Source organism: Panulirus ornatus, chromosome 19 (assembly GCF_036320965.1).
Source record: "Panulirus ornatus isolate Po-2019 chromosome 19, ASM3632096v1, whole genome shotgun sequence".
NCBI lineage: Eukaryota > Metazoa > Arthropoda > Malacostraca > Decapoda > Palinuridae > Panulirus > Panulirus ornatus.
Genome location: NC_092242.1, coordinates 3,391,797 through 3,411,124, shown reverse-complemented (window position 1 = coordinate 3,411,124; position 19,328 = coordinate 3,391,797). Strand labels below are relative to the sequence as shown.

Below are 19,328 nucleotides of genomic sequence, written 5' to 3'. Positions count from 1 at the left end.
TTACAGAATACTGTCGCAGAAGTGTTGACCGGAAGTTATTTTCTCCTCAGTACAAACACTTGAACTTAAGTTCAGTAGGTTTCCTTTCCGTCTCGGGTTAAGTCGTTCCGAGACGGTCCCCAGTGTTGGCTGAAGTTACTGGGCTGTTTCATGTGTTGATAGAACAGTAAACTTTTCAGGGAGGAACAGAAACTGTCATGTGACTTCTATTTTTCTTCAGAAAGCAAGTCCTATTTTCAACAAAAGGAAAAAAAGATTACAAACGGTATTTTTCTTTACTGATTGATTTGTCCCTTTTAAGGTATGGTGAATGTAAGAATTGCTCTGAACAAATGATATAGATTTAGAATATATGGAGAAAGATACATTAGATAAAAGCTGAGGAGGCTCTCTTGAGCTGGCAACTCGAGCGCACATATAAATACCGGGGCAGCCGTGGCTCCCGCTAGTATACGGCTGGAGGTCTGGCGCGATAGACCTGTGAGGGCTTTTTCGTTGCCTCTCCAGAGTTTTCGAAGTTCACGAGTGATTCTATTACTGGTTTAGAGCGCAGTATTGTACTATTCTGTGGCTAAATCAAGCAAATAGAACGTGAATTATTTCTTTTTTTCTGCACGTGAGTGAGACAAAGTTTCAGAATAATGTAATTAATGGGATTGGAGTAGAATGCTTGGTATATACGCTAGAGTATTTTGAGCTACAGTAGAAAAAGAGTTGACGCAGGTAGATCAAAGTTCTCCCTTATACTCCTTAAACTCTATGTAAGTGATCAACTCTGACGTACATGTGTGTGACAGGAACTACATACGTGAAAAGTATTCATAATTTTGGCGTAAGCAAATTGTTTATGTAGTGGCGACGCTTGTAATTTGTGGGTGAAGAGGAGATGAAGAGATATAGCAACTCTCAGGCCCACACGTGTGTGTGTCTGGACACATGAACACCAGGTCCTTTGAAGGTAAGGAGAGATAGCGCCGTGAGTGCATGCATGATTGCATGTCCAGAATGAGCCTGCAGCTGCCAAGCATGTTCTTTCCAGACGTCACAGGGCTTTGCCTGAAGAGGAGTGGACATTCTTTTCAGTTCAACAACCGGGATTTGGCATATTGAGGGAGTGTGTGGTGGTAGAATGATCTTTTGATACCTGACGAAAGTTTCGATTCGGTTGGTATTGTGATGTTGACGGACTTAGTAATTAAGGCCCCTGGCAGTCATTAGGCCTAAAGCCCAAATAACCAGCCACCCTTAACAAATACGAGCCATAATTCTTACAGTTGAGTATAAGTGTACAAATCAGATCACGCCGGAAAATCACAGTTTCACCAAGCATTGGGTGTTTACTTAGATTTACGGCGAATTACAAAGGTATATTGTAAGAATTGATTCGAAAAATTACCTCTTGTAGCCTCGAGGCAAGACACGAATCTTTGAAAGAAATCGTTTCGTATGCGTCATGTTCAATGAAGAGGCAGTCAATTGCTTCTCATTTCGCATTGTAAGTGGTGTTTGATTCAGACGCACCATTTTATCGAACTGTATTGATGCCTTTGTCCGTGAGGTACCAATCATCATCCAGTTCTTTGTGGGGTTCTCGTAACATAGTGCATCTGATATCTATATTGATCTGTTGCTGTACACGAGAGCCCGCAAGCATGATATTTTGCGCAATGCTTGAAATTTAGATCCAGTGCTTCGTTAGGAATCTGTGTTCACGTATTATAAAGCCTAACCCCATTAGATTGAACTGCTACGTTGTCTAGCAGTGAGTCCCCAGGACCACCGCAATGAACCCCAGTATTTGCACGGTGATTCCCAGCATCTTTCAGCAATAAGCAACCCCTGGTATCACAATGATGAACCCTACAATCGGCACGTTGAATTCCAATATCTTGTCAAACAGGTAACACACCCAAGTATCACCATAAATGAATACCGGTATCTGAAAGTTGAATTCTAGGATTTCTTGAGAGTGTACACTCCATTATCACGATGCCATATGAACCCCCAGTATTACGTATTAACCTCTACAGTGAATTTGTATCGTTAATGAACCCCCGGTGTCCACCGTCAATCCCAGGACTAATGTCGGCATGATGAACTGAAGTATCTCTTTAACGATTACAATGCCTAGTATTACTACAGTGAACTCTGCTACTACTGCACGATACATTGATGTCTTGTACCGGACAGATCGTCATTACGTTGACCCTCATGATCACACGTTGAGTATCATCAAATCTACATGGATCTTCAGTGAACCCCCTAAAGCTCTTGGCACTCCTTTTCTCAGGTGTGAGCTGCCGTGAAACTAGATAGATATTACTATTGATTCTCACCACAGTGAACAGTGTCGTCATTATCATGGCCTGTAACTTTCACTTTAGGTAATGAATTTACAGTGAAATCCGTCGGCGTATTAATCAAATCTCTGCAAGATCAATTTTAAGATAATTCTCAGCGAAACTGGCTGAACGGCAGTCGTCATAGAGAATCATTGTGCACTGAGCCCCAGAGCAATGCATGAAACACATTATGATAAGTGCCGTGAATTGTCGAATCCTGTACGGTGAACCCCTGTATAGTTCAACCCCGATATATCATTGAACAGGTGACCCCGATGCTGTGGACTTCACTATCCTCGTACAGTGGATCTAAGCAGCATTGTCTTATGAACGCATTATTCCTGTTCACTGAACTATTAGCAGTGTACAATGAACTCATTAACGCTACAATGAACCCATTAACACTACAGGGGGACATTCTCGTATTTCTACGGAACTTAAGTGAACTAATTAGATGGTGTTTTGTTTTCCAGGAAGCTGGGTAATGTAATGCCTTTAAGTACAGTATATGCACAGAAAGCACTACTAAAGTGGGATTGTATAGAGATGATTAGTAAATTAAGGGTATGTACTGAGATTTATTGATGTGATTACGTTTCTGCAGTAGAGTAGGATGATGTAGAAATGATAAATATTGATGTCATTGTAGTAGAATCAGGTTTTGTCGATATGATCATTGATGTAATATTTCTCTGCTAGTTTAGGAATATGTAGATAAAAGTAGTTTTGATTTGTTTCTGTCGTAGAGTAGGGTTATGTAGAGAGGATTCCTCTGATGCAGTAGGGGTATGTGTAGATGATTTTAGGTATAATCAAAGATACTATGTAAGGTGGTGTATGTATACTTCCCGAGCGCGGACTTAAAAAGAAAAATCAATTTTGGTGTTTTGTTCCTCGTCTTTTGTTATTTCTTTAAAATTACCTTTTTGATTATTTTGTATGATAACTTTGACGAACATTTCACTTCTTCATTTTCTGTTTTTGAGTATATATATATATATATATATATATATATATATATATATATATATATATATATATATATATATATATTTTTTTTTTTTTTGCTTTGTCGCTGTCTCCCGCATCTGCGAGGTAGCGCAAGGAAACAGACGAAAGGAATGGCCCAACCCACCCCCATACACATGTATATACACACGTCCACACACGCAAACACACACACCTACACAGCTTTCCATGGTTTACCCCAGACGCTTCACATGCCCTGATTCAATCCACTGACAGCACGTCAACCCCGGTATACTATTTCGATCCAATTCGCTCTATTCCTTGCCCTCCTTTCACCCTCCTGCATGTTCAGGCCCCGATCACACAAAATCTTTTTCATTCCATCTTTCCACCTCCAATTTGGTCTCTCACTTCTCCTCGTTACCTCCACCTCCGACACATATATCCTCTTGGTCAATCTTTCCTCACTCATTCTCTCCATGTGCCCAAACCATTTCAAAACACCCTCCTCTGCTCTCTCAACCACGCTCTTTTTATTTCCACACATCTCTCTTACCCTTACGTTACTTACTCGATCAAACCACCTCACACCACACATTGTCCTCAAACATCTCATTTCCAGCACATCCACCCTCCTGCGCACAACTCTATCCATAGCCCACGCCTCGCAACCATACAACATTGTTGGAACCACTATTCCTTCAAACATTCCCATTTTTGCTTTCCGAGATAATGTTCTCGACTTCCACACATTCTTCAAGGCTCCCAGGATTTTCGTCCCCTCTCCCACCCTATGATCCACTTCCGCTTCCATGGTTCCATCCGCTGCCAGATCCACTCCCAGATATCTAAAACACTTTACTTTCTCCAGTTTTTCTCCATTCAAACTTACCTCCCAATTGACTTGACCCTCAACCCTACTGTACCTAATAACCTTGCTCTTATTCACATTTACTCTTAACTTTCTTCTTTCACACACTTTACCAAACTCAGTCACCAGCTTCTGCAGTTTCTCATATATATATATATATATATATATATATATATATATATATATATATATATATATATATATATATAGTGCCTTGTTGATGTAATACATGGAAGATGATGGTAATGATGTTATCAGTGTCCTTATAAACTGTACTGTGAAATGGCAAGAGAGAGAGAGAGAGAGAGAGAGAGAGAGAGAGAGAGAGAGAGAGAGAGAGAGAGAGAGAGAATTTCTCACTGACCCTTCCCTTCCATCTCGCTTCACCTCTCTGCTGTGCCATGTCAACCTGGTTCACAGGGCTTCTGTGAAAGATTTATCTGTCTATCTGTTTATTTATTTGTCTGTCTATCTACCTCTCTGTATGTCTGTCCATCTGTCTAATTCTACGGATGTATAGAATGGGTGATCGTATTTTAAGAAGTCATTTGCTATATATAACTGGTTCTTATCTTGGGGTACAAGTGATCAAAATACAGTTGAATAACCGACTTGAGCATACAGCCATTTTCATATAAAGGAGGTCCTCAAGATGCGTAGGTTATAAACATGAAAAGGCAGGAATGGTCAGGAATGGTCGAGAGTAAAGAAGTGAATTGATTGAGTGACGGATGGAGCAGATGTAGCCTAGCATCCATAGCAACACCCCCCAACTCTGGACCAGTAAGACACAGGAGGCAGGAGGCGCCTCTCCACTACACACGTTCATATCCACCTTAAGCCTAGACTGGTCAACGGTAACTCTGCCTTTATTGTCTTGTGTTTTCACCCAATTTCCAATCGTCTGTTTCCAACGCTGGTGCAGGACCACCGAATTTATATTTTTTTGAATTTTCTACACAGCTGAGTGAGTGATTGCTTCGCAGGAAAATGAGAGCGAAGTTTATAATAGAGTTTAGAGACATGACACGCTCTAAAGGTTAAAGTACAGCAGATGAAGGAAATGTACAATTCCAACCACTTGTGTTCAAGATGGGTCTTATCTGTCCACAACAAAACTGGAATAGTTTGTTGATGTCTCTCTGTCACTTGGACACATTTTGTTTTCTTTTCTCTCCCAGGATACGCGTTTGTGTTGCGCCAAAACCTGCCAACACCGATCATGTGTAGCGATGTTTGTCGAAAGGTCAGAACAGTTCTAGGAACACTTGATGCTGGGTGATATTTGCCCTCCTTTTCTGAAGCGAAGACAACGAATCGAAACATCCACACACGTAAATGGCACGTAAATAGCAGCCAAGAATCCAGTATTAGCCTCATGCTTACTTCGCATTGAAAATGAAAATTCGTCGTATACAGTAAAACATGAAAATTCCTGGAAGACCTGTCAGTGAATATTGCTATGGAGCTCTCTGTTTCCAGGGAAGGAATATCTTAGGATTGCGAGATAAACGAGTGCGAGACACAGACCCTGTGTGCTGGTCTTAGAATTATCTCGAACACCTGAAGGAGATTTCGTGTTTTTTTTTATTTTTCTTTTAGCTGGTGGTTATGCCTTGACGTTGACGGCCTTAATGACCCTGGCAGGTGGTAGTTAGGTTCTGCAGGCCCGACCACGAACCATCCAGTAACCATGAACGTGAAAGAAATGTTCGTAGTCTCATATTTTGGGAAACTCAGTAACCCGTTTCTTTTTCTTTTTATTAATACATCTGCTTTTTTTTTCCTTTCGGTTATTGGAACACCTTTTCTCTTGTTGGAATATTATGTAAGTATAATATTCAGTTGCTATTAGGGTCATATATATATATATATATATATATATATATATATATATATATATATATATATATATATATATAGTGGACGAAACAAGGGGGAAGAGGAGGAGACCGAGAAGGAGATGGTAGGGCCAAATTAAAGGTGGCTTGCACGTTCAAGAAAGGCGAGAGGCGTGCGTTGGATACGATGGATTAGATATATGTGGTATGTGGGGGGCGATGTGCTCGCATTTGGGGCTGAATCGTAGCATACAGAAGTGAAGATGAATTATGGAGTGATCTGTGTGGCCCTGGCTGTGGAAGGTGGGCTGCGGTCACCGTGTATTATAGATGACAGTTTGAGAGTAGGCGTGTGCAAATCGGGCCGTTGTTTGATGGCTCCTGACGCTACGTCGATAAAGTGGGGAATATATTCAGTACTAAAGAAGGGAAAGGAGGAGAGAAAGAAAAGGTATGTTTAGTATTTCTCCCAATCCATTTACTTTGGAGAGAAAATGGACATCGTATGTAATGTTATACTTGCTTAGCGACATGTTGGGGCGGCAGAAGGCGCGGCCCACGCACGAACCAGTTCCCGGGCCCAGGGGCAGAACCTGCCTGATCACTTATTGCCAGATCTCTCTCTCTCTCTCTCTCTCTCTCTCTCTCTCTCTCTCTCTCTCTCTCTCTCTCTCTCTCTCTCTCTCTCTCTCACAATAACACTTCTCGACATGGTCGCACCCAGTGGACGTGGCCAGCCTCCTGAGTGCTGCGGGAGCCCCATATAAAGGACTTCTTTTTGGGCTAGGAAAGTGATACACACACACACACACACACACAAACACACACACACACACACACACACACACACACACACACACACAAGAAAAGTTGAAAATCATAAATCGAAAGTGTATTATTATTATTATTATTATTATTATTATTATTATTATTATTATTATTGTAGGGTTCTCCCGCCTGTGGGTTTTGCCTGGCTGCAAATAACAGTTGTGTGGTGTTACCATCAGGCTTTGATCCTCCTACGTCCGTTTGGGAGGCGATGACTGACGGGAAACCATTACCGACTAACTACCCAGTGACGAAACTGGGTCATCATCATGCCTTCCCTGCCTATACCCTCGCAGTCCTTCCTCCTCCCTCCCACCACCACCTTACCCCCCCCCCCCTCCCCTTCAGCTTGTATTGACAGAAAACGGATGGCGCCAACCTGCCGTGACGGAAAACGGACGCTGCCATCCTGCAGGGACAGAAAACGGACGGCACCAACCGACCTACAGTGACAGAGCGGAGGCCGCCCGCCAACTGGTAGTGACCTGCCGTGACGGGAGACGGACTCCGCCAACCTGCAGTGAGGGGAGAAGACGGACTCCGCCAACCTGCAGTGACCGAGAGAACTGAAGCCACCAACCAGCAATTGCGAAAACATTCACCAGAATCAGAGAATATAATGCGGCTGCGAAAAAAGAATTAATATTTTCGTCGTCGTAAGACATATTCTTTAGTCGTTTGCGAAGACTTTTATGAATAGCGTTGAGTTTTACGACCGCGCGAATGTTATGGATATAATATAGTTTTCCTATGAGTGGATGGGTGTTGTACGAAAATGATAATAGGTATACTGAAAAGTTTATGATTTTGTCAAGGCTTTTGTGATTTAACCCAACTGAACAAGATGTAAGATTTACACTTTTATTATTTGCTTATGATACACTATTAATTTCGCTTTTAATGGATATGTTTTCAATTTCTTTTTTAGTAAAAGCCGACGAACAATCAGCTTTTATCGAGCGTGTATTAGGAAACTTTCGCTGTCACACTGGGGTTCGAACTCTTGTGACTCGCTTCTCATCATTTTGTTCTCTCTCAGGACGTAACAAACTTAGCCAGTGAGCGGAAGTTGAAATTGTGTCTTTTCAAATGGATGTCTTCATACCAGCGCGAGCGTGGGTCGTTCCAGTAATGGATGGTAGTGCCGGGGATGGATTTGATCAGTCAGTCATGGCTGTTATGTGGAGGTGGTGCCTCTCTGTCTATATATATATATATATATATATATATATATATATATATATATATATATATATATATATATATATAGGGAAACAAACATGATTAAATTTCCCGTGACATAGATGGATTTAGATGTATATAGATTTTTTTTTTTTAAGACTAACACAAATATATTTTTATGATTAAGAGAAACAAACGTAGATTTATATTATTGTGTTCCAGTGTTATAGGTGAAGTGATGCCAGTGTGGTTTTATATGTTATTTACTGGTGGTGCTGTGACCATACCGTTGCGTTTCTCTGTTGTTTTGCTATACCGTTGCGCCCGTTGTCCTGGCGTTTAGTTGGAAATCTGTTGCTTCTGTTGCCGAGCCGCTCTGGGGATCGCGTGGATTTTTCCTCCGTCTTCGGTTTGTCTGGGGGTTCCCTCCTATTGGGCCAATCTGACGGTGCTGAAGGGCAAAGGGGAATTACTGATGGGCAAGGGGAGGGAATGGGTGAGAGGGCTTGGGGAAGGGGCAGAAAGAGGTCCAAGAACGCGGGGAAATGTGAGAGGGAAGTAAAGGGAACGAGTGAGTATTTTGATGGAGGCGGAGTGCAACAGTTGGCTGATTGGAAAGAAAACGGGAGACAAAAATGTTGGGAGTGTTGGGGACAGCTGAATGTTAAGAGCAGCAGAATGTTTGGCATGTTTGAGATAGGCACGTGTGTGACATGTTAGTGGGGGGGTCTCAGTGACTCTGATGAAAATGGAGTGTCTGAATGGTTAGGATGGTTAGGAACAGATGAATGTCCAGGTTGTTGGAATTGGACGAGTGTCTTCAGTATGAATGTTCGGAATGTAGGAGAGGAGGAGCATGTTAGGAATAGACGAATCTTGGAATGGGGGAATTTGTTTCTTGTGGAACCAAATGATTATTATGGATGACGTAATCTTTCATGTGAATGGTGAATGATATTATTGTGGATGACGTAATCTTTCATGTGAATGGTGAATGATATTATTATGGATGACGTAATCTTTCATGTGAATGGTGAATGATATTATTATGGATGACGTAATCTTTCATGTGAATGGTGAATGATATTATTATGGATGACGTAATCTTTCATGTGAATGGTGAATGATATTATTATGGATGACGTAATCTTTCATGTGAATGGTGAATGATAGGGCGGGGCTTGAGGTTAGGGGATGTTATGATGAATGGCGTAAAAATGATAAGGGGAGATAGTGCAAGGTGACTGAATTGGGTTAGGATACATTAGACGAACAGAGGAACAACAAAATGTTAAGGTAAGGATACGATCCAGTAGTGATTACATATATATATATATATATATATATATATATATATATATATATATATATATATATATAGATAGATAGATAGATAGATAGATAGATAGAGAGAGAGAGAGAGAGAGAGAGAGAGAGAGAGAGAGAGAGAGAGAGAGAGAGAGAGAGAGAGAGTAATACACACCCAGCGGGAAGTTATTCCTTTCCTTGTCAAGAGAGAGAGAGAAAAAAAAGGAAAATGTTCAGAGCTCATCTATGCAGAGGCGAGCGGTCATTACCAGCAGGCGAGGTGTACCATCACCCAGCCTGGGCTGGTCTGGTACTGGTCCAGGTTCGCCACAGTGCTGGTCTGGTGGTAGCCACTGTACGTGGACCATATAGCATGGCGGAGACCACTCACTTGGGAAAGGTGGTTGGGGGAGGGGAAGGAAGGCTCTTAATTAGATTTCTCGGTAAGTTAATTAATTAGCAAATATGGCTTTTGTAGAGGGTGATGGGGGTAGGTGTATCTTTTGTAGAGATGGTAGAGTAGGTATGGTAGAGTAGGTAGGTAGGTAGGTAGAGTAGGTTGGTAGATTAGGTAGGTAGAGTAGGTAGGTAGGTAGGTAGGTAGGTAGAGTGGGTAGGTAGGTAGGTAGAGTAGGTTGGTAGGTAGGTTTTGTGGGAGTGGTGGAATGGATGTGCCGTGCTGAGTGGCTGGGCTAGATCCATCTGTCGTTTTCTTTCTCAGTCAGCGTCTTTGGGTTTCAGTATTCTTTATAGAGAGGTCTTGGTTGCCGTGGTAACGATGTTGTATCTTCCATGGCAACGATGTCATCATCTTGATCACCATGGCAACGATGTCATCATCTTGATCACCATGGCAACGATGTCATCATCTTGATCACCATGGCAACGATGTCATCATCTTGATCACCATGGCAACGATGTTATCATCTTGATCACCATGGCAACGATGTCATCATCTTGATCACCATGGCAACGATGTCATCATCTTGATCACCATGGCAACGATGTCTTTCCCTCATGGCACCTGGCATTCACGAGTTGGGGTGTCCGGGTCATTATATACGTCATGGCGAGAGAGAGAGAGAGAGAGAGAGAGAGAGAGAGAGAGAGAGAGAGAGAGAGAGAGAGAGAGAGGTTCCCCTCCTGTATTATTACATTGCCATGCAGACGGGAGATAAAGAGAGGACATTTTTCTTCAGCGTGGGTGTAGCCGCCATTGAGGGAATGTCGATATTCCGTCAATATTCGGGACGTGTGTATTCCTGTTTTCTTTCATATGTTTCTTTTTTGTTTTGATTATATCTGTGTATTCATTCAGACTGTTTGTGCATGTATGTGAAAGTGTGTGTGTGTGTGTGTGTGTGTGTGTGTGTGTGTGTGTGTGTGTGTGTGTTTGTAATGCTGTTTATTTTCGAATCTATGTCTGTTTGTCTGTGTACGTGTGTACGTAATGATGTGTTTATGTTTAAGTTGACTATTTCTCTGTTCTGATGGTGTATTGATATATGAATGTGTGTATGTCTGTATATAAAGCATTTGCGTCATGATATACGATTATATAATAGTGTGTGTCCACACGGATATGACCTTATACAGTTACGTATACACGTATGGATGTGTGAATATAGAAGTACATATGTTTCTTCTTCACACGTCACGTACGTGGTAATGTTGAAGGTGACGGTGTGGCCGCCCAGCAGGCCCGGCTGTATGGTCGTATCGTGCAGCTGGCAACCACGTTATACGTCGTATCGTGCAGCTGGCAACCACGTTGTACGTCGGTCCGTCTCGTTACACAATCTTTGCCATCGTACACGGCTCCTTACTCCCTCATTATACGTTGTTAATGCTTTCCTCATGCGTCGCATGACGTCATGCGCTGCTCCAAGTTATTATAATGCGTCGCTCATCACCACATGTACGCCTGTATTTTTTTTTCGCCACCTAATTATACGTTGATCACCTCATTATACGACGCATGCCACCTCATCATACGCTGGTCGGCACCTCATTACATGCTTCTTGGTAGCTCTTATAATTAACCTCCCTCGTAATTAGTTTCTTATAATTAGTTGGGTGTTTTCATCTCACGTTAATTACCAGGACACTTCACAGATCAGGACCTAATGATCCATGTGTTACATCGGCTTGGTTTGATGCCTCATCTTAAGCTTGACCCAGCATTGTCTACGTCGTCGATAAGCTTAGCCAGTACTGAGTTGGTGTAAACAAAAGGAAAAGCTTCGGCATCAGTCAGTCATGAGTTGCCTCATGGTGAGGCCAGCCTGACCAGGGATCATCCTCACGGTGCTTGAAGGAGGCGTCGCGTCGTGAGGTGTGAGGCCTCTTGCAGGACGTGGTGTAGGAAGGACTGGCTAGGGACAGTTCCTGTGAGGATAGATGGACGGGAGAGTGAACACGTCGATGGAGACGTGGGAGAAGTAGGTGGACGGATGATTATGAATGAGTTATTTGTACACATGTCGTCTGTCTTCCTGGATGATAACCAGCGTCTGTCTTCCTGGATGATAACCAGCGTCTGTCTTCCTGGATGATAACCAGCGTCTGTCTTCCTGGATGATAACCAGCGTCTGTCTTCCTGGATGATAACCAGCGTCTGTCTTCCTGGATGATAGCCAGCGTCTGTCTTCCTGGATGATAACCAGCGTCTGTCTTCCTGGATGATAACCAGCGTCTGTCTTCCTGGATGATAAACAGCGTCTGTCTTCCTGTATGATAACCAACCTGACATGGTAAATGGCCGGTCAAGGAAATTAGTTACCGTGCCCCAGGGAAGTGTAGTATTTACTGGCTTTTTATTATTTACTTTTATGTATTAATAGCGACAGCTGAGTGGAATTACCCAGTGCTCAGTGTGAAGATGGTTGGTAGGTCATATATATATATATATATATATATATATATATATATATATATATATATATATATATATATATATATATATATATATATGATATAACACGGAACTCAAGGAGGTTGTGAGCTTAGCCTGAAGCACAGCTAAGGCTTCAGAGGGAAGTGCTGGGCTGGTGTGTGCACCTCACGACTGTGTTTACTCTGAACGGCTCAACACGTGTACCAGCCAACCTCCCAAGACCCGCTTCCTCCGACCCGCTCACGTAATGTATCTCTGTGCGTTGCTTGAACCTCTGATCACGTGCGACAGCTCGACCCTCTGACCGCGACGGACTTGACCCTCTTGTAGTACGACCGGGGGGATCGGGTCGTCCTGCTGAAGGTCTTAGGTCGTGGCAGGTCTGAGGGCAGGAGTGTGTTGGTTCACGGGTCAGCCAGGAGTGTGGCCAGCCAGCCAGCCAGCCAGCCCGCCTCCTGGATGCTGACGTGGCCGGCCCCCACCACCACTCCACTGCAGAAACGAGCGAACAAAGAGACGAACAAACACGACCTGATGTGTCGCCGTGAAGGTGTCACGTATCAAGTATTGTATCTTACGTTACTTAGTATAACCCCTCTCCCACATTCTCCTCCCCTCCCCCCCCCCAAACTTGACTGCGACGTTAAAAACCTTGCGAACGACGGTACGACCGTTGCGTACGACGGTACGACCGTTGCGTACGACGGTACGACCGTTGCGTACGACGGTACGACCCTTGCGTATGACGGGAAGAGTCGTGGAGACGGTGGCGTGTGGCCTCTGACCCGATCTTCAGAGGATCTGGTCAAAGGTTACGCGCTGTCGTATCCAGGGGTCGTCGGAACATTGTGCTTAGCACTGTACCGTCGTGCTGAGAGGTCGCTCCGTCGTGCTCGAGAGGCGTCACGTCGTGCTCAAGGGTCGTCGCGTCGTACTCGAGAGGCGTGACGTCGTGCTCAAGGGGCGTGACGTCGTGCTCAAGGGTCGTCACGTCGTGCTCAAGGGTCGTACTGTCGCGTTCAAGGGGTAAGACGTCGTAAGTTCGGGCAGCGGTTCGGGTAAATCATGGGGACCAACTTACCCGGCTTTATGGCCGTTTTCCTTCCTCCGTTCCATCATTCTGCTTGTTGTTCACTCGACTTTCATTTGATTAAACGTATCCGGACTTGCCTCAGCTGATTAAAAGTTACCTTTACATTTTCGTCGACTAACTTTGTACTCCCCCCCCACGCCACACCCCCCAACCCCATCCCCCCCCCGTCGTAACTTTGTGGAAAGTTATTTGATGAAGGACAAACCCATTTAACTCTGCAGATTTCATTCACCAAGTTTATCCCAACCTATGAATTTTACCAGACGCGTATTTGTTCTGTAAACTGGCGACTACGAACGCAGATGGTTTGTGTTTCTTCTCGAGCAGACACTTCCATCATTTACGACACACATGTTGCTCGAGCAGACCAGACCGCTAGAACTCGGTATAACCCCTTGTAGAACATGTTATAACCCTTGTAGAACATGTTATAACCCTTGTAGAACATTAGGACATGTTATAACCCTTGTAGAACACGATATAACCCTTGTAGAACGTTACAAACCATGTAGAACACGGAAAAACAAGTAGACCACAGTACAACCCTTGTAGAACACGGTGCAGTCCTTGTAGAACACGGTGCAACCCTTGTAGAACACGGTACAACCATTAAACACGATGACCCGCGTTTGACCCGGCTCGTAAAGGGTCAGGTCATGCATTCCTTCATCATGACCTCTCGCCCCCCCAAAGTTCCTGCTGGACTGTATGATAAAACGGGATCAGTGTCATACTACGAGCAAGGTTGTCCCTCCTCACATTACACTTACTGGTACATAGATAAGACGTTATCTGTGGCCGTAGCACAGAAATGTGGCGGTGCGATGCGGTGCGGTGCGATGCTGTGCGATGCGGTGCGGTGCGGTGCGGTGCGTTCATTATAACACTGTCCAGAGCAGTATTTCGCTACACACATCTGGTGCTCCGTTACACTTGATCTTTACGGGTCTTTAAATACGAGTTCATTACTGAGTTTCTTATTAAAGTGGCAGGTGGGAGGGAGGGAGGGTGGTGTGTGGGAGAAGCTCGTATCTGTTTCCCGTCACTTTAATTAAAGGCGTGAGGAAGGAAGGGTTCGGCGGGCGGGAGGCCCACCAAGCCATGGGCGGGGCGGTGACGTGACGAGGAGCCGTGACGTCAGTGTGACGTCGTCGTAGTCGACTATTGGCCAATGACCGCCCCGCCGCCTCGCCTCCCCCCCTTCCTCACCCATGGGTTGACATTAGTAGGGCGTCACTTTCCCAGCGTCCCTACCCCCTGGGTACGAGCGGACACACCCCTGGGTAAAAAAAAAAGAACATGGGAAGGTCTCACAGGGTTAGTTCCCCGCGGGATTTGTAAAAGGTTATGTTACTCCTGCGGGCGTCGCCGGCGGGAGGTGGAGGACTCTGGTTCCTTCCTGTCATTAGTGGGTAAAAGTACATGCTGGTAGGAAGGCGGGGGGTGGGGGGGGGGGGGGGTCCTTAAATCGCTCACGAGTGTGTCTGTTGTTGGTGGCGGCCGTGAGCGGTGCGATGGCGGGTGTCAGACTCGCGCGCGTGTTTATCCTCAGCTGTGGCGAGGAACTTGGCTTTTTAAACACTCGGAAGGTCTTCCTAAATTCTCGATTTATATATACACGTACATGTATATATATATATGTATATATAAACACCGTATGACAAGACTTGTATCTTGAATCGCATATAAGTTATGCTTGGGGTGAGGGTAGAGAACTTTGGACTGCACCTCCACAGCAGTACGGCTCGTCCTCTGGTCGGGTCGCCCTGGTCTGGATGTGGACGACAGAGCCGGGCTGCCGGTGGCTCTGGAAAGCTCCTGCAGGAAGACAGATCACCGGCCGCGCCAGCAGGAGCAAGACTGATTGCTTAGCTTTTATTGGCGGGTTGAAGGTATTTTCCTCTCTGTGATATTGCAGTTTGTTCTCATTAACGCAACTGCCTCCCCAGATTCCATCTGTTGTATAAAACAAGGATCAAAGACTCTGCGGTACCCTGCGTGCGTGTGTGTGTGTGTGTGTGTGTGTGTGTGTGTGTGTGTGTGTGTGTGTTAAAGGTGAGATTTTTTTCTGTGGATGAACGTTATTTGTCGGCTCCTCCTCCTCCTCCTCCTCCTCCTCCGTCGTCTCCAATGCACCTGAGGAGAATTCTATCAGATTATTTCTGTTGCTCGGTATTGACAGGTAAGGACGCACACACCCCTCGAGAGATTCCTGCAGGAGGAGACTTTATAACCCACACACCACCACACACCACCACACACCACCACACACCGCCACACACCACCACACACCACCACTGTCTTATTAAAGCCTTCTGTTATCCCCCAGTGCGTCTCTTCCCTCACACAGGGAGGAAAAAAACATCATTACGAGGGAAATTCGCGTCTTTAAAGATGATGGCTTGTCTTTACCCTCCCCTGTGGCTTCTGTACAGCCCCAGCTATTTCGTGTGTGGCGGGGTGGCGACGGGAATGGATGAGGGTAGGAAGTATGGATATGTACATGTGTATATATATGTATATGTCTGTGTATGTATATGTATGTATAAGTTGAAATGTATATGTGTGTATATGTGCGTGTGTGGGCGTTTATGTGTATACATGTGTATGTGGGTTGGTTGGGCCGTTCCTCGTCTGTTTCCCTGCGCTCCCTCGCAAACGCGGGAGACGGCGGTTAAGTATAATATGATATATATATATATATATATATATATATATATATATATATATATATTCGCTACCTCGCAAACGCGGGAGACAGCGACAAAGAGAAAAAAGAAAAAAAAAAAAAAAAAAAAAATATATATATATATATATATATATATATATATATATATATATATATTATCCCTGGGGATAGGGGATTAAGAATACTTCCCACGTATTCCCTGCGTGTCGCAGAAGGCGACTAAAAGGGGAGGGAGCGGGGGGGGGGCTGGAAATCCTCCCCTCTCTTTTTTTTTTTTTTTTAAATTTTCCAAAAGAAGGAACAGAGGGGGCCAGTTGAGGATATTCCAAAAAAGGCCCAGTCCTCTGTTCTTAGCGCTACCTCGCTAACGCGGGAAATGGCGAATAGTTTAAAAGAAAAAGAAAAAATATATATATATATATATATGTGTGTGTGTGTATATATGTATATATATATATATATTCTAAAGCCTTAGATTAGGCGTCCATGGTTTCTTAACATGGGTTGGGCAGGTTTTCAATCAGCTGGAGTACTTCTTATTCCGCCGACCCGGAAACTCCTGGAGCGAGCGGGACTCGTCCCAAATCTGTCTTACGGTGAAGGCTTTAGGAATGAGAGGAGGTACAGCGGACAAGCCTGATGGACGGGTTATATCTTCAGCAAGATCATCAGCCGCGGTGAGTTGATGACTCTCATTTATCATCTTGTCAGGCAGGCCGAGAGGTAAGGGGGGAAAGGGTTGTGGGGTTGGGTGGAGGGGAGAGGGAAAGGGTTGTGGGGGGTGGGAAGGTTTATCTCGGAAGTATCAACGTTTTCTTCCGCCGTGACCACGGCTGTCGGAAGGCTGCCGGGATCCTGAACCTGTGTGGTGTGGTGAGGACCTGTTGTCACGGAGGGGAACCAGGAACTGGCATTTCCGACACACACCATCCAAGTCAAAGTACCTTGAGAGGGAAGGAAGGTGGAGGGAGGGGGAATCAATCCCTTGTGAGAATTTCGTCATTAAGGCCAGGCAAGGTCGCGAGTTGCCGCCAGTGCCTTAGTGGGTCTTTAAGAGCCACCAGTCTTCTCTGCCTCGGTTGTGATGGGAAAGGTCATGTGGGAGACCGTCTGTGTCGACGTGTGTCCGCAGCACGTGTCTGGAGGAGGAGCAGGAGGAGTGGAGAGTGAGGTCCTCAGCGTGAGTCAGGAGGAGGGAGGAGGAGTGGTGAGGAGCAGCGGAATCTGCCCTGTCGCTCCGCCGGACTACAGAGGCTTAAATAGATCTCGAAGACGGGAGTGTCCGGCCCTTGGTGATGGTAGGGGATCGGCAGGGGGGACTGGCAGACGTGCTGCGGGGTGATAGTGCAGACAGAGGCACACGAGAGGTACTGTTGAGGAAGAAGTCAAGGCATACGCGGGAAACTGTGACCCCATACATACACATACACACATTATCCTCCCCTCTCGTTTTTTTTTTTTCTTTTTTTTCCAAAAGAAGGAACAGAGGGGGGCCAGGAGAGGATATTCCACAAAGGCCCAGTCCTCTGTTCTTAACGCTACCTCGCTAACGCGGGAAATGGCGAATAGTTTAAAAGAATATATATATATATATATATATATATATATATATATATATATATATATATATATATATAGAGAGAGAGAGAGAGAGAGAGAGAGAGAGAGAGAGAGAGAGAGAGATCAGGCTGGATGGTCGTCAACTATGGATTTATGACACCCGACGAGCGGTGAATTTATCTAATATTATCGTACAGTAATGATCTGTCTGGCTGTTGCCATGTGAGCCATGAACAAAGTTTTTTTTTTTTCTGAAATTGTATACCATCATTCAAGGAATCCGCTATAGGCTGGTATCACTGGAAATATACTGACATATATAAATATTATTTAGAATTTTGTTGCATAGATATCAACCTGGGTTTACGAAAACATGGGTTGAGGGGTGGGGGGGGGGGGCTAACATTATGCGTCTGGCAGGGGAGGCTGGCTGGCGGGCGGTCAGGGTGGTTGTACTGGAATGCGGCAAACGGTAGCCCAAGAGTTTGAGCCTTTACCCACCCGTCCAAACTGACGCTTACGTTGTTGTCTCGTCTAGCGGTCCCCCCTCGGTCCTCTCTCTCTCTCTCTCTCTCTCTCTCTCTCTCTCTCTCTCTCTCTCTCTCTCTCTCTCTCTCTCTCTCTCTCTCTCTCTCTCTCCCTCAGGGGTCACAGGGTAAGCCATTTCAGGTTAAGATGAAGTATATTCACCTTTCCTGACCACTTGACTTGGGAGCCTCACCTTCCTCCTCCCTACTGCACGGGACTCTCGCCCTTCGCTGCCTCGACCGTAACGACCAGGTTCCCTCGATGTGACTCACCTTTGTAAACGGAAATTAGCCCACTTCATTTTTGTTCCCATTTTCTTTTCCTTTGAGGGAGTTTGTCGTGAAGTGTAGGTGGTCGTAGTGATGAGGAGGGCTGTACTGTAGGGTATGTGCTCCGGCATCCTCCCTGCACTTGAGTCATCCCATCGTACTCTGCTGTAGCCCTCCTCCGCCCGCTCCTGTGTTGCGCTGTGTTACCGTGCCGTCCGCCTGCCAGGCGAGGTGTGCAGGTCGGGGAATGCAGTGGTCCGTAGCCGCTTCCCGACGCCATTATCGAGAGGGGGGTGAGGGGGGGGTGTGGCTGTAAGGTGGGGGTTAGGGGGGGGGAAGGTTGGTTGCCATTATCGGAAGGGAAGGAGCGATTGCCATCATCATGTCCGGGAGGTGTCGGGAGAGTTGCCATTGTCGTATTGGGAGGGATGGAAGGAGAGGAGGTTGCCATTTTCGAGAGGGGAGAGGAGGTTGCCATTATGGAGAGGGTAGGGCGGATTGCCATCATCATAGTGGAGGAGGTGGAGGGGGTTGTTGCCGTATCGTATCGGGAGGGGTGGAAGCGGGGATCCCATTATCACAAAGTTAGGGAAGGGTAGGCAGTATTGGGAGGGGGTGAGGTAGTCCTCTTGCCTCCCTTTCTTTGCCCACGTATCCTCGCGTGTTCTGCTGCTCCTGTTTCCACGTCATGTATTCATTCGCCTGACTTACTAATCCCCGAGGGCTTGAGACTAGCTAATCAGCAGCCAGGGCCTCACCTGGTAGTCCTGAATGGCTTAAGGCTAGCTAATCAGCAATCCAGATCACACCTACCAGTCCTGGAGAAGCCAGACAGGTCTTAAGGGCCATTAACCTTGCCTGGGAAGAATACCTAACGAGGATTGGTTGGTCGAGCGAGTGTTTGGTCGGTACATGACAAGTTGTCAAGCGCCAGAGGTCAGCTCAGGGTCAC

General features: G+C 45.3%; 1 protein-coding gene across 3 annotated transcripts in view; it reads left to right on the top strand.

Annotated features, from left to right (window-relative positions):
- Positions 1 to 450: 450 nt before the first annotated feature.
- The window catches only part of LOC139755319 (arrestin homolog), a 143,955-nt gene continuing 125,077 nt past the window's right edge, over positions 451 to 19,328 (top strand). For 2 of the 3 annotated variants that reach the window (XM_071673452.1, XM_071673451.1), the window contains exon 1: positions 451 to 616. The gene's annotated coding sequence lies outside the window, so the exon portion shown is untranslated. The other variant, XM_071673450.1, reaches the window with a different exon arrangement.